We start from the raw sequence: 8,996 nt of genomic DNA on the forward strand, positions 1-8,996 counted from the left end.
TCCCAAGATTACCTTATTAAGACTATGTTTGTAGTATAGAACAATAAAAAGAACTAGCCTAGTGGATAGTCACTTGGCAATTAAGTGCACTTGGGTGACAACACTATCGGGATGGGTGACCTCCCGGGAAGATTTTCCTACAAGCTAGTGGGAGTTTCTCACGCACAGCCAATGGTGCCAACGAAGCCTTTGTAGCCCATTTCCAAGTATGCCAAGGAAAAGATACCAAGGTCTATGCCTTGGTTTCCGCCTTAGTTACCGCCTTGGTCATGAGCCTTGGAGTGACATTGCTTGATGACGAGATGTACGGTCCTTGCCCACATATTCATTAAATTGTTATCCTCGTGCTACGAAAATGGAGCCCCTCCTTGACGTCGTCAAAAAACACTAAAAGAAAGCATTCTCTCTTTATCATCGATGATGTCATAAAAAATGCTAAAAAGCAAACGTCCTCTTTTTACCCTCCTTGGTTAATATATAAACAAGGGTAGAGCGTCACATCAAGAACACACACAGACACAACAACAACCCGTGCAAAAGTCTCTCTACTTACTGGTTGACACGACGAAGCTCTGCTACAACCAACCTCTCTCTCTCTCTCTCTCTCTCTCCACACCTATGCTCTAATCCATCAGCTTCTTCCATGGCTCCCAAGAGATGTCGAGATGCTGAGCAAGGTCATGCTCAGAGAGCTCCCCAATGCAAACAAGTGACCACTACTAAGGGAACTCAACACAATATTGAAGCGCAAGTAGAGGTTAACCTTGAACCCATTCAAACCGAAGAACCAGTCGTCCCACAACAAATCAAGGATGCAGTGATAAACCGTAATCACAATGGATGGCCGAACGGAGATAATAAGGTTTAATACATAAAAGAATGATTACTTTTTAAGCTATTAATTCTACAATTTCCTAATGAGGGATAAGCTAGTTTGTTACATAGATTATGATAAGTTAAAACGTACTTACATTTACAAAAATATTTTAGTAATATCAATTGCTTTTTAGAAAGGAACACAAAAATTGATGGAGGGGATATATTCCATGCATCACATTGACAACTGTGTCAAAATGTCTTATGGTTATGTCTGCTTTTGGATTTGTGAATGATAAATTATGGTTCTTATGATTCGTGCTTGCATAGACGGACAAGTTGAGGATTATGGTGGTTTGGACGTTGGGGTCCCCAACCCAATGCTCCTTAACACTTTGCAGAGTGTAAAATAACTCACATGTGGGTGGGGGTCCTATGCTCCTGAGGGAGAAGTGTTTTTGCTTTTTGATCGCTCGAGCGCCTAAGATGGAAAAGGGCCGAGTGGTAATTCACCTGTTATGTAGGATGGCTCCGGAGGCTCAAGGAAGCTTAGAGGGGCTTTGAGCCAATAAATTCCCTGTTGACTACGGATGGAGTGCAATCACATACAGCCCAATCCCGAGGGATTGGAAGGTCCTATCCTAGGTTGGATGGTATCTTTATGCGGAAATACACTTTTGTATCACTCTGCGGAGTGATGATTTTTGGATGTTATTATAAAAAATCATCACTCTGCGGAGTGATGATTTTGGATGTTATTATAAAATACAGTATTTATCTGATTTTTTGAATTATTTGTTATGTGCTAAAGATTGAGTTTAACAAACCTCGTTTAACAGAGTCATAAAAGGAAGCTGATTTTATATGTCCAAAATATTTGGTAGTATGCTTTGCTAATTAGAAAACTAAGCAAACCTCATCGAGGAAAGTGGGAGGCTTTGATCCCAACAATTGGATGCCTATGGCTAGGTGGACCTGATAAGTCAGGTAACTTTTAGACACTAGATAGAGCTTATTAAATCGTGACTCTCCCAATATTGACAAGAATAGTTACCAAGTTTAACACTGTTCTAGGGGGTCGGAGCTTAGATTTTACCTTATGGGTAGGGGGATCAAGTTAACACTCTCCCCCGTCTCTCACTCTCTTGCCTTTGATTGATTACAAAGTGGTCTTTCTTAGGTGAGTGTTAGGTTGCTGTTAGGGGTGACTTGCCCATGCTTCCCCTATGAAGTAGAACTGAGATTCCCATGTTCAACTAAGTCCAAGGATTCCCATGGGGAGACATGCTGGTGATGTGCATGGATATGAATTTAAGTTGACTACTAAGAGGACTCCTCCGAGTCTGTTGGAGGAGGCACCTCACAACCTTAGTCCATTGAAAATATCCTAGCCTTCAAGAAGGCCCTCAACAAATTCAAAACCTCCATGAAGGATGCTTGGGAGAAAATAATTTCACACACTATATGGTAAGGAATTTCCTTTGATTAAAGAAAAAGTTTTGGGTGAAAGGGAAAGAAAATATGAGGCTTCAATGACACCTACAAAAGGGATTGCTACCAATCAATATGGGATGCTTCCTCTTTGATAGAGGTTCTTTTTTTGTGTGGTAGTGAACCCCCTTAGAAATGAGGTTCCCAACACTATAACTCATTGAAATCAAGGTAGATGATGAAAAGGGGTCACTACCATGTGAAATGGGGACTTTCCTTATTGACTGATGCATGGGTCCATTTCACTTGGTTATGACCCTCTCTGGAAATGAGGTGCCCAACACTCTAACTCACTTTGTTCAAGATAGAAGATAAGTAAATGACATAGATAATTGATTGGAATACTCACAATCAAGTAGATAGCACTTTAGTTTTTTCAAACTTCATATGGAGTTTTAGTAGGTCTTGAACTTACTACTTAGTACTTAAGTAATTTCATCTCTTTAGTATTTCCAAACTTCATATGGAATTTCTATTGAGAGTTTGGCAATCATACCCATTTTTATTGCCTCTTTTTACGGAGTAGTGGGTAAGGGAAATGGAAGCAATCTAGGAAGAGGTGCTTGAATCCCATAGGCACAGTAGTGAGGGAGAGTGCCATAGGCATAGTGAGGGAGAGTGCAACTATCTTGCAACTATAAAGCATTGTACTTGACTATCATTTTCAATGAATGGAATGCTATTGTACTTTGTCCTTTCAATCAACTGTCAGTGTCCATATACACAAGATTGTGTTTATGAGTCCAAGTACTTAATCTTGGAACCTAATTCACTTGTGTGACAATCATTGTTCTTATTTATGACTTCATGAGTTTAGTCTTTGTGTTTCAACCTCTATAGCCATGCTCTAAATCCATGTTTCTCAACATGGTATTAGAGCTCAGTTGAGCATGGCCCATCTCTCCTCTCTGCTCCTCTAGCTTCTCTTCACCTTTTCCTAGCTCATTCAAAAGCTCAATTTGAGTATGTGACTTCATCTCCCCACTTGAATCACACTCTCTCTACCTAGTAGCCATAGCCAGCCTACACCCTATCACATTGGAACTCTTGAATCTCCCAAATCATGCAATATCTATTGAAAATTTTTTCTAGACATATCCTCTACACCTCAGGGAGCTTCTTTGTGTACCACTTTATAGCTTGACATTATCTCTTGTGTAAGCCGACATTGTTGAAATTTGTATTCATTATTTCAGATCTGTGCTTCCTTTAGTCGTATTGCTATTACTACATGCACATGCCACAATGTTCCTTGCAACCATAGGGCTTTTGAAGCCCACCTCATAGGCCTTCTACCCACCATATATCTCCTACAATGATTTCTTGTACATGTTGCTATCATCATTAAAAACTAGTTGCATGTGAACCCTAAACAGAGGGTACCCATTGCCTTTGAGCTCAAAACTCATAAATCTGTTTAATTTCTCATTCCTTTGGACTCAATCGACCCTCTATAACTTTGATTCACTCTAATATACTTAGTGCCTCATTCAAATAAGCAAGGGAAGTGAGAAATCAAAGCTCAAGCTCAACATCAAGTGCTTCAACCACATAGTATCTCTTGATACTACCTAGTGTTGGTTAACACTAATCTTCTTGTGTATTTTGACACATTCAAAGACCAACTCTCTCTGATTAATTCGAAGTTGATTCTTGGTTACACTAATGATAAACAATAAGGTCTTAATGTGGAAGCTCTTGAACTTGAAGAAGAAGAAGAATACGACTCTTAATGCTCATTTACACTACATGGAAGACTTGTGTGCTCTAGATGGAGTTACTTGTCTTCAATGTTTCCATCCAAAGACCTTTCTGCCACTTTGCTCAATATGCCAACTCCTAAGTATATGACCTCTTTTCTTGGGACCATGAAGAAAAGGACCAAAATATCAAAGCAAGCAAAGTGGTGGAGAAGAAGAACAATGCAAAAAAGATAAACCGGAAGACCAAAGCAGTCAAAGGAGAAGAAAACCATGAAGACTAAAAGAGCAAAGTCAAAGAAGAACCAAGAAAAGTGGAATGCATCAACAAAGAGGACAAAGAAAATAAGATCTGTTATTCCTACCATGACATATCTGATGAAGAAAACCACAAGGTCCTGTCGGTCCTTGTCTCCACCTTTTGTTAGAAATTTTTATTGTATGTACTTGCCATTAATCTTCTTGTCATAAGCTTTGCAAAAATTCTAATGTAACTTTTGGCACTACAACCTTTGTACACTTTGTAAAGCCCCTATTACAACCTCTGGATGTCTATCATGTTTTTGGTGCTCATCACAGTTAGCCTTGTTTGTAATAGCCTCTGGATGATTACCATGTTTGTGGTGTGCCCACACTTTCTAGGTGGTTGTTCACTAAATCCTCTACACACTTTGTGCCTTCTTGGTTGTGATTGAGGAGGGGTGTTGAGAGTTTGACAATCACACCTGTTTGTATGCCTCTTTGAATGGAGCAATGGGTAAGGGAAATGCAAGAAATCTAGGAAGAGGTGCTTGAATCTCATCGGTAGAGTGAGGGAGAGTGCAACTATCTTGTAACTATAAAGCATTGTACTTGACTATCATTTTCAATTAATGGAATGCTATTTTCCTTTGTCCTTTCAGTCAAGTGTCAGTGTCCATATGCACAAGATTGTGTTTATGAGTCCAAGTACTTAATCTTAGAACTTGATTCACTTGTGTGACAGTTATTATTCTTGTCTATGTCTTCATGAGTTTAGACTTTTTGTTTCAACCTCCATAGCCATGCTCTAGATCCATGTGTCTCAACAACTTCACTAGGACTTGGAACTTACTACTTCCTACTTAACTAATTCCATCTCTTGTATTATATGCAGCATATTATTTATAGTCATGAAGCTTGGTTTGCAAGGCAGTACATGAGTTTATTGATTTGGTCCACCCAAGGAATGGAATCAGTCCCATTACCAAGCAAGGACTATATACTTTAGGCATACAAGACATGACAGTGGTGCAGAAAAGGCAAATAGCCTACTACTGAAAGTTTTCCAATGGTTTTACATATTAATTTGGCATAGAACAAGGTTAGAAGAGACCAAAAGGACATGCCAAAACTTAGACATTGCTCTTGAATTAAGAAGATCAAAACAAAGGAGACAAGAATCATACAATAACTCATGTGCAAATGAAAAACTTTTACAATGGTTGGCCTCTAGGAAGAGACAAGGCCAGAGATGGGGCTCAAGGAGTGGATAAATAGGCATTCATTCCTCACTACATGCACTCAAAGGGAATACTTTCATCTTCTTTTCCGGCATGTTCTCATCCTCGCCACCCTCATCCCTCGAGGTTGGCAGGTGTATAAGTGGTGATGGCTCCATTGGAGGTAGTGACTCTATAACCAACACTCCTAGAGAGGCAAGCTCTATAGGAACCTTGCACTTCATCCACTCTAAGAATTCTCATTTTCTATAAGGATGAAAGTTGCCTAGTTCCTACCTCCATTGCAATGGCATGAGTAGCGTATGATATATAGTAAGGGGCCCTCAAAGATTACCATCCATATCCAATGCCAAACACTACAATGCATGTCACTTCTTGACCAAAATTATTTTTTCTACATTTGTTAGAAGGGCACATCCTCCACAAAACTTGGTTAGTACCTTGAGCACAAAAATGGGGAGCCTTGTATTTTTCAAAGCATATTCAATGTGAAAATTTATAATTTATAACAATAATGTCATTTATTTAAATCAATACACTATCTTTCTCTATAATACATCACTTGAAAGTGCATTTGCATATATGTACCTTTGTATGATCCAATTTGCCAATGTATTATGAGAGAGACACATCTTTTTTATGGTTTGTTGTCTTGGAGTTATTGGCATCCAAAGTCCTTGAGCCCACCCTGCTCATGTAAGGAAGTCATCTCTATCAACTAGCACCTGCTTGCAATTATACACTCTTAGAAAAGAAGCCAAGAACCATTGTAGACCAAGAATAAGAAGAGTATATAGATAAAATACCCATTGATTTTCATCACTTTCAAGAAAATGTGATGTCCACAAAGGGATTGTGCCATCCCTGGATTCTTGTGGCACTAATGTTTCATATTGTCCCATGTTTTCTATGCCAAGCCTTTGCATTATTGCCCATCTTTTCTCTTTAGTAGGCCATTGTTGCTAATCATAGGCACTGGAATCCACTTCAATCCTTTTGAGGATCTCCTCACCCAATGTCCATTTTGTATCTTTGACTATAGCGCCAGTCTGAGTCAACCTCTCTAAACTGGGCCAAGAGATGACGATCTACGTCATCCACTACCCACCTTGAGTCAACCTCACTAAACTGGGCCGTGGTGAGACTATAATCCTCACAGATGTCTAGTGAACTCATAATGTCGGCCAACAACACATAGTTCTAATAGTCCAACATCGTAAATGTAGGGACAACAAAAGATAGGCATGCCTCCTTCCTCGACATGTAAATGGAGCAATAGCACATTCTCTACATTGGCAAGGATAGTAAAAAGGAATATGTCAAAAATTTTCCTTTGCTAAGCAACCTTTGCTCTCTCCTCCTCTATGCATCAAAGGCTACAATCTCCTCTAACTCTTCAACCACTCTATAAGTAATAGCAGGTTGTCTCCTATCAATAATCTGCATTGCTTGTGAAGTCCCTTGCAAGTCATTCCCATTCAGTGGGAGATGCAAGTGGAAAATGAACACAAAGGAAGAATGTAGAAGATGACATATCTTTGAGTGTACTGGGAAGTCTTTTGTGCCTCTACATGCATTGGCAGGTAATTTATCCAATGCATGGGTAACTTTCTCTTGGCAACTTTGTTGGTTGTGAAGTCCTCCAGGTGAACATATTCCTCTACATTAACAACATTGTGCTAGATGATGCGATTCTTTGGTATTTCTCCATTTTCTTAGCCAACACGTTCCCAAAGGAGCCTAATAATATCTCAATATGAGGTGGTGACTTGAACATGTGTAATAACTCGGGAGCACAAGAGTGAGCACTAGCATTATAGAGGAACATATATAGATTTTCCTCCAGGGTCTCCTCCAAGTTATCCTTAGACACTGGTTCGATCTTCCTGTTTCCTATCCCCAATAGGAAATCCAAAAGAAAAAATGATTTAATCTCCAAGCGAAAAGAATTTCTTTAAAACAAGACTTCTTTTCTTGGTGGTAAATCATAGTGTATTCAAGTACACATGAAGGTCAATACCAAGTGATGCTCTTTTCCTGCTACTCCGTGTTAGAATATAGGCATGGGAATCCACCCTAAGCAAGGGTTTATAAGGGAGATGTATTTGAATGGCCTTAAGGGGCAGGGGAAACCCTAACCCTATCTTGGCAGAGGCTATATAAATAGCCTATGGGTCACTATCAGGGGTGAGAGAGTGTACCCAAGTTGTACTCTAAACAACTTAGTAAGCAAGATTCCGTTCTTGTACTTTGAGCTCTCATCTCCCTTGTGCACATTCTTCTTGTTGCAAACTCTGATTTGTCACACGGTATCATAGCCTCCTCTGATCCTTTCAGCTTCCTCTATCCTTAGCTTCACTAAGTGCACATGATTTTCATAATCTTCATCTTCTCCCTCTTACTTCCATAGCCAAACCTTGATCCCCTGACCTTGGAGGACCTAAGGAAGCCAAAGGAGAGCATTTCAAATCCTGACCTCTACTGAAGACTTCTTCCCCAACACAATACAAATTGGTGTGGCACATCATAGGGAAAAATAAAGCATCATAGAGGGAATCATTGAAGAAATCGCTAGCCTCCTGTTCATCTCCTTGGTGCAGCATGTAGAAGACACAATAATGGCGGACGTCTTGGGGCAATGATAGCCCCCCAAGTGGGATTCCTAACCCTAAAAGGGTTTGGAAAAATTCTATCTCTACTGGCCACACAGAGGCAAACCCTAATTGCCTTGTCTCCTAGTAGCCATAGACAAACCTCAAGCTTTCTTCACATTTCAAAAATTTTCACTACTACTATCACTAACAGTGATTCTAATCATTGATTGATCTTCTCCAAAGTTATTTGAAGATTTGAAAGCTCTATTTCAAAGTCTCTTACCCTCGATGGACTTTCTTAGTTCATAAAACAATTCACATCTCACACCTCAAGTGGCATAAACCTTGAGATGAGTGCTTGTAAGCACTAATGTTGCATTTTACAATCATGTTGGTAGCTGGATATTGAGTCAATTTGGTTTTTTATTAGAAAATCAAATCCATCAAGTGTTTTATGTCATTTATCTCTTCTTCCTTGGTTGTAAGGCTATGTGTACAACTATGAACACATAGACCATATCCCAATATTAGTTTACTACTGGTACATCAGAGATATGAATGTTATTGTACTCTCCTCTAATTCATCCAAGAGACTAGAGTTGATTGATAAGCCGTGCTCCACCAAGAACTCCTCTAATAGGCCATATTATAAGGAAGAGCTTGAAGTCCAGTAAGCTCACCTCGTTGAAACCCAGGAAAATAATAAAGCTTAAATCAAGAGTTTTTCGAACAACGGGACCTCCTAAATCCTATCTTGAGATATTGCATATGTATGGTTTCCAACCGTTTTCAACTCTACAACTTTAAAAGTTGGCTATTAGTTCTACTATTCGGTTGTACTTGGCTACTTGTAAAGGACTAGACATTGCCATTGCTTAAGGCAATAACTAAGACTTTCCTAAAATGGCCATGGC

This window comes from Lygodium microphyllum, chromosome 1, assembly GCF_053477565.2.
Source record: "Lygodium microphyllum isolate KBCC chromosome 1, Lygodium_microphyllum_v1.1.10, whole genome shotgun sequence".
In the NCBI taxonomy this organism is placed as follows: Eukaryota; Viridiplantae; Streptophyta; class Polypodiopsida; order Schizaeales; family Lygodiaceae; genus Lygodium; species Lygodium microphyllum.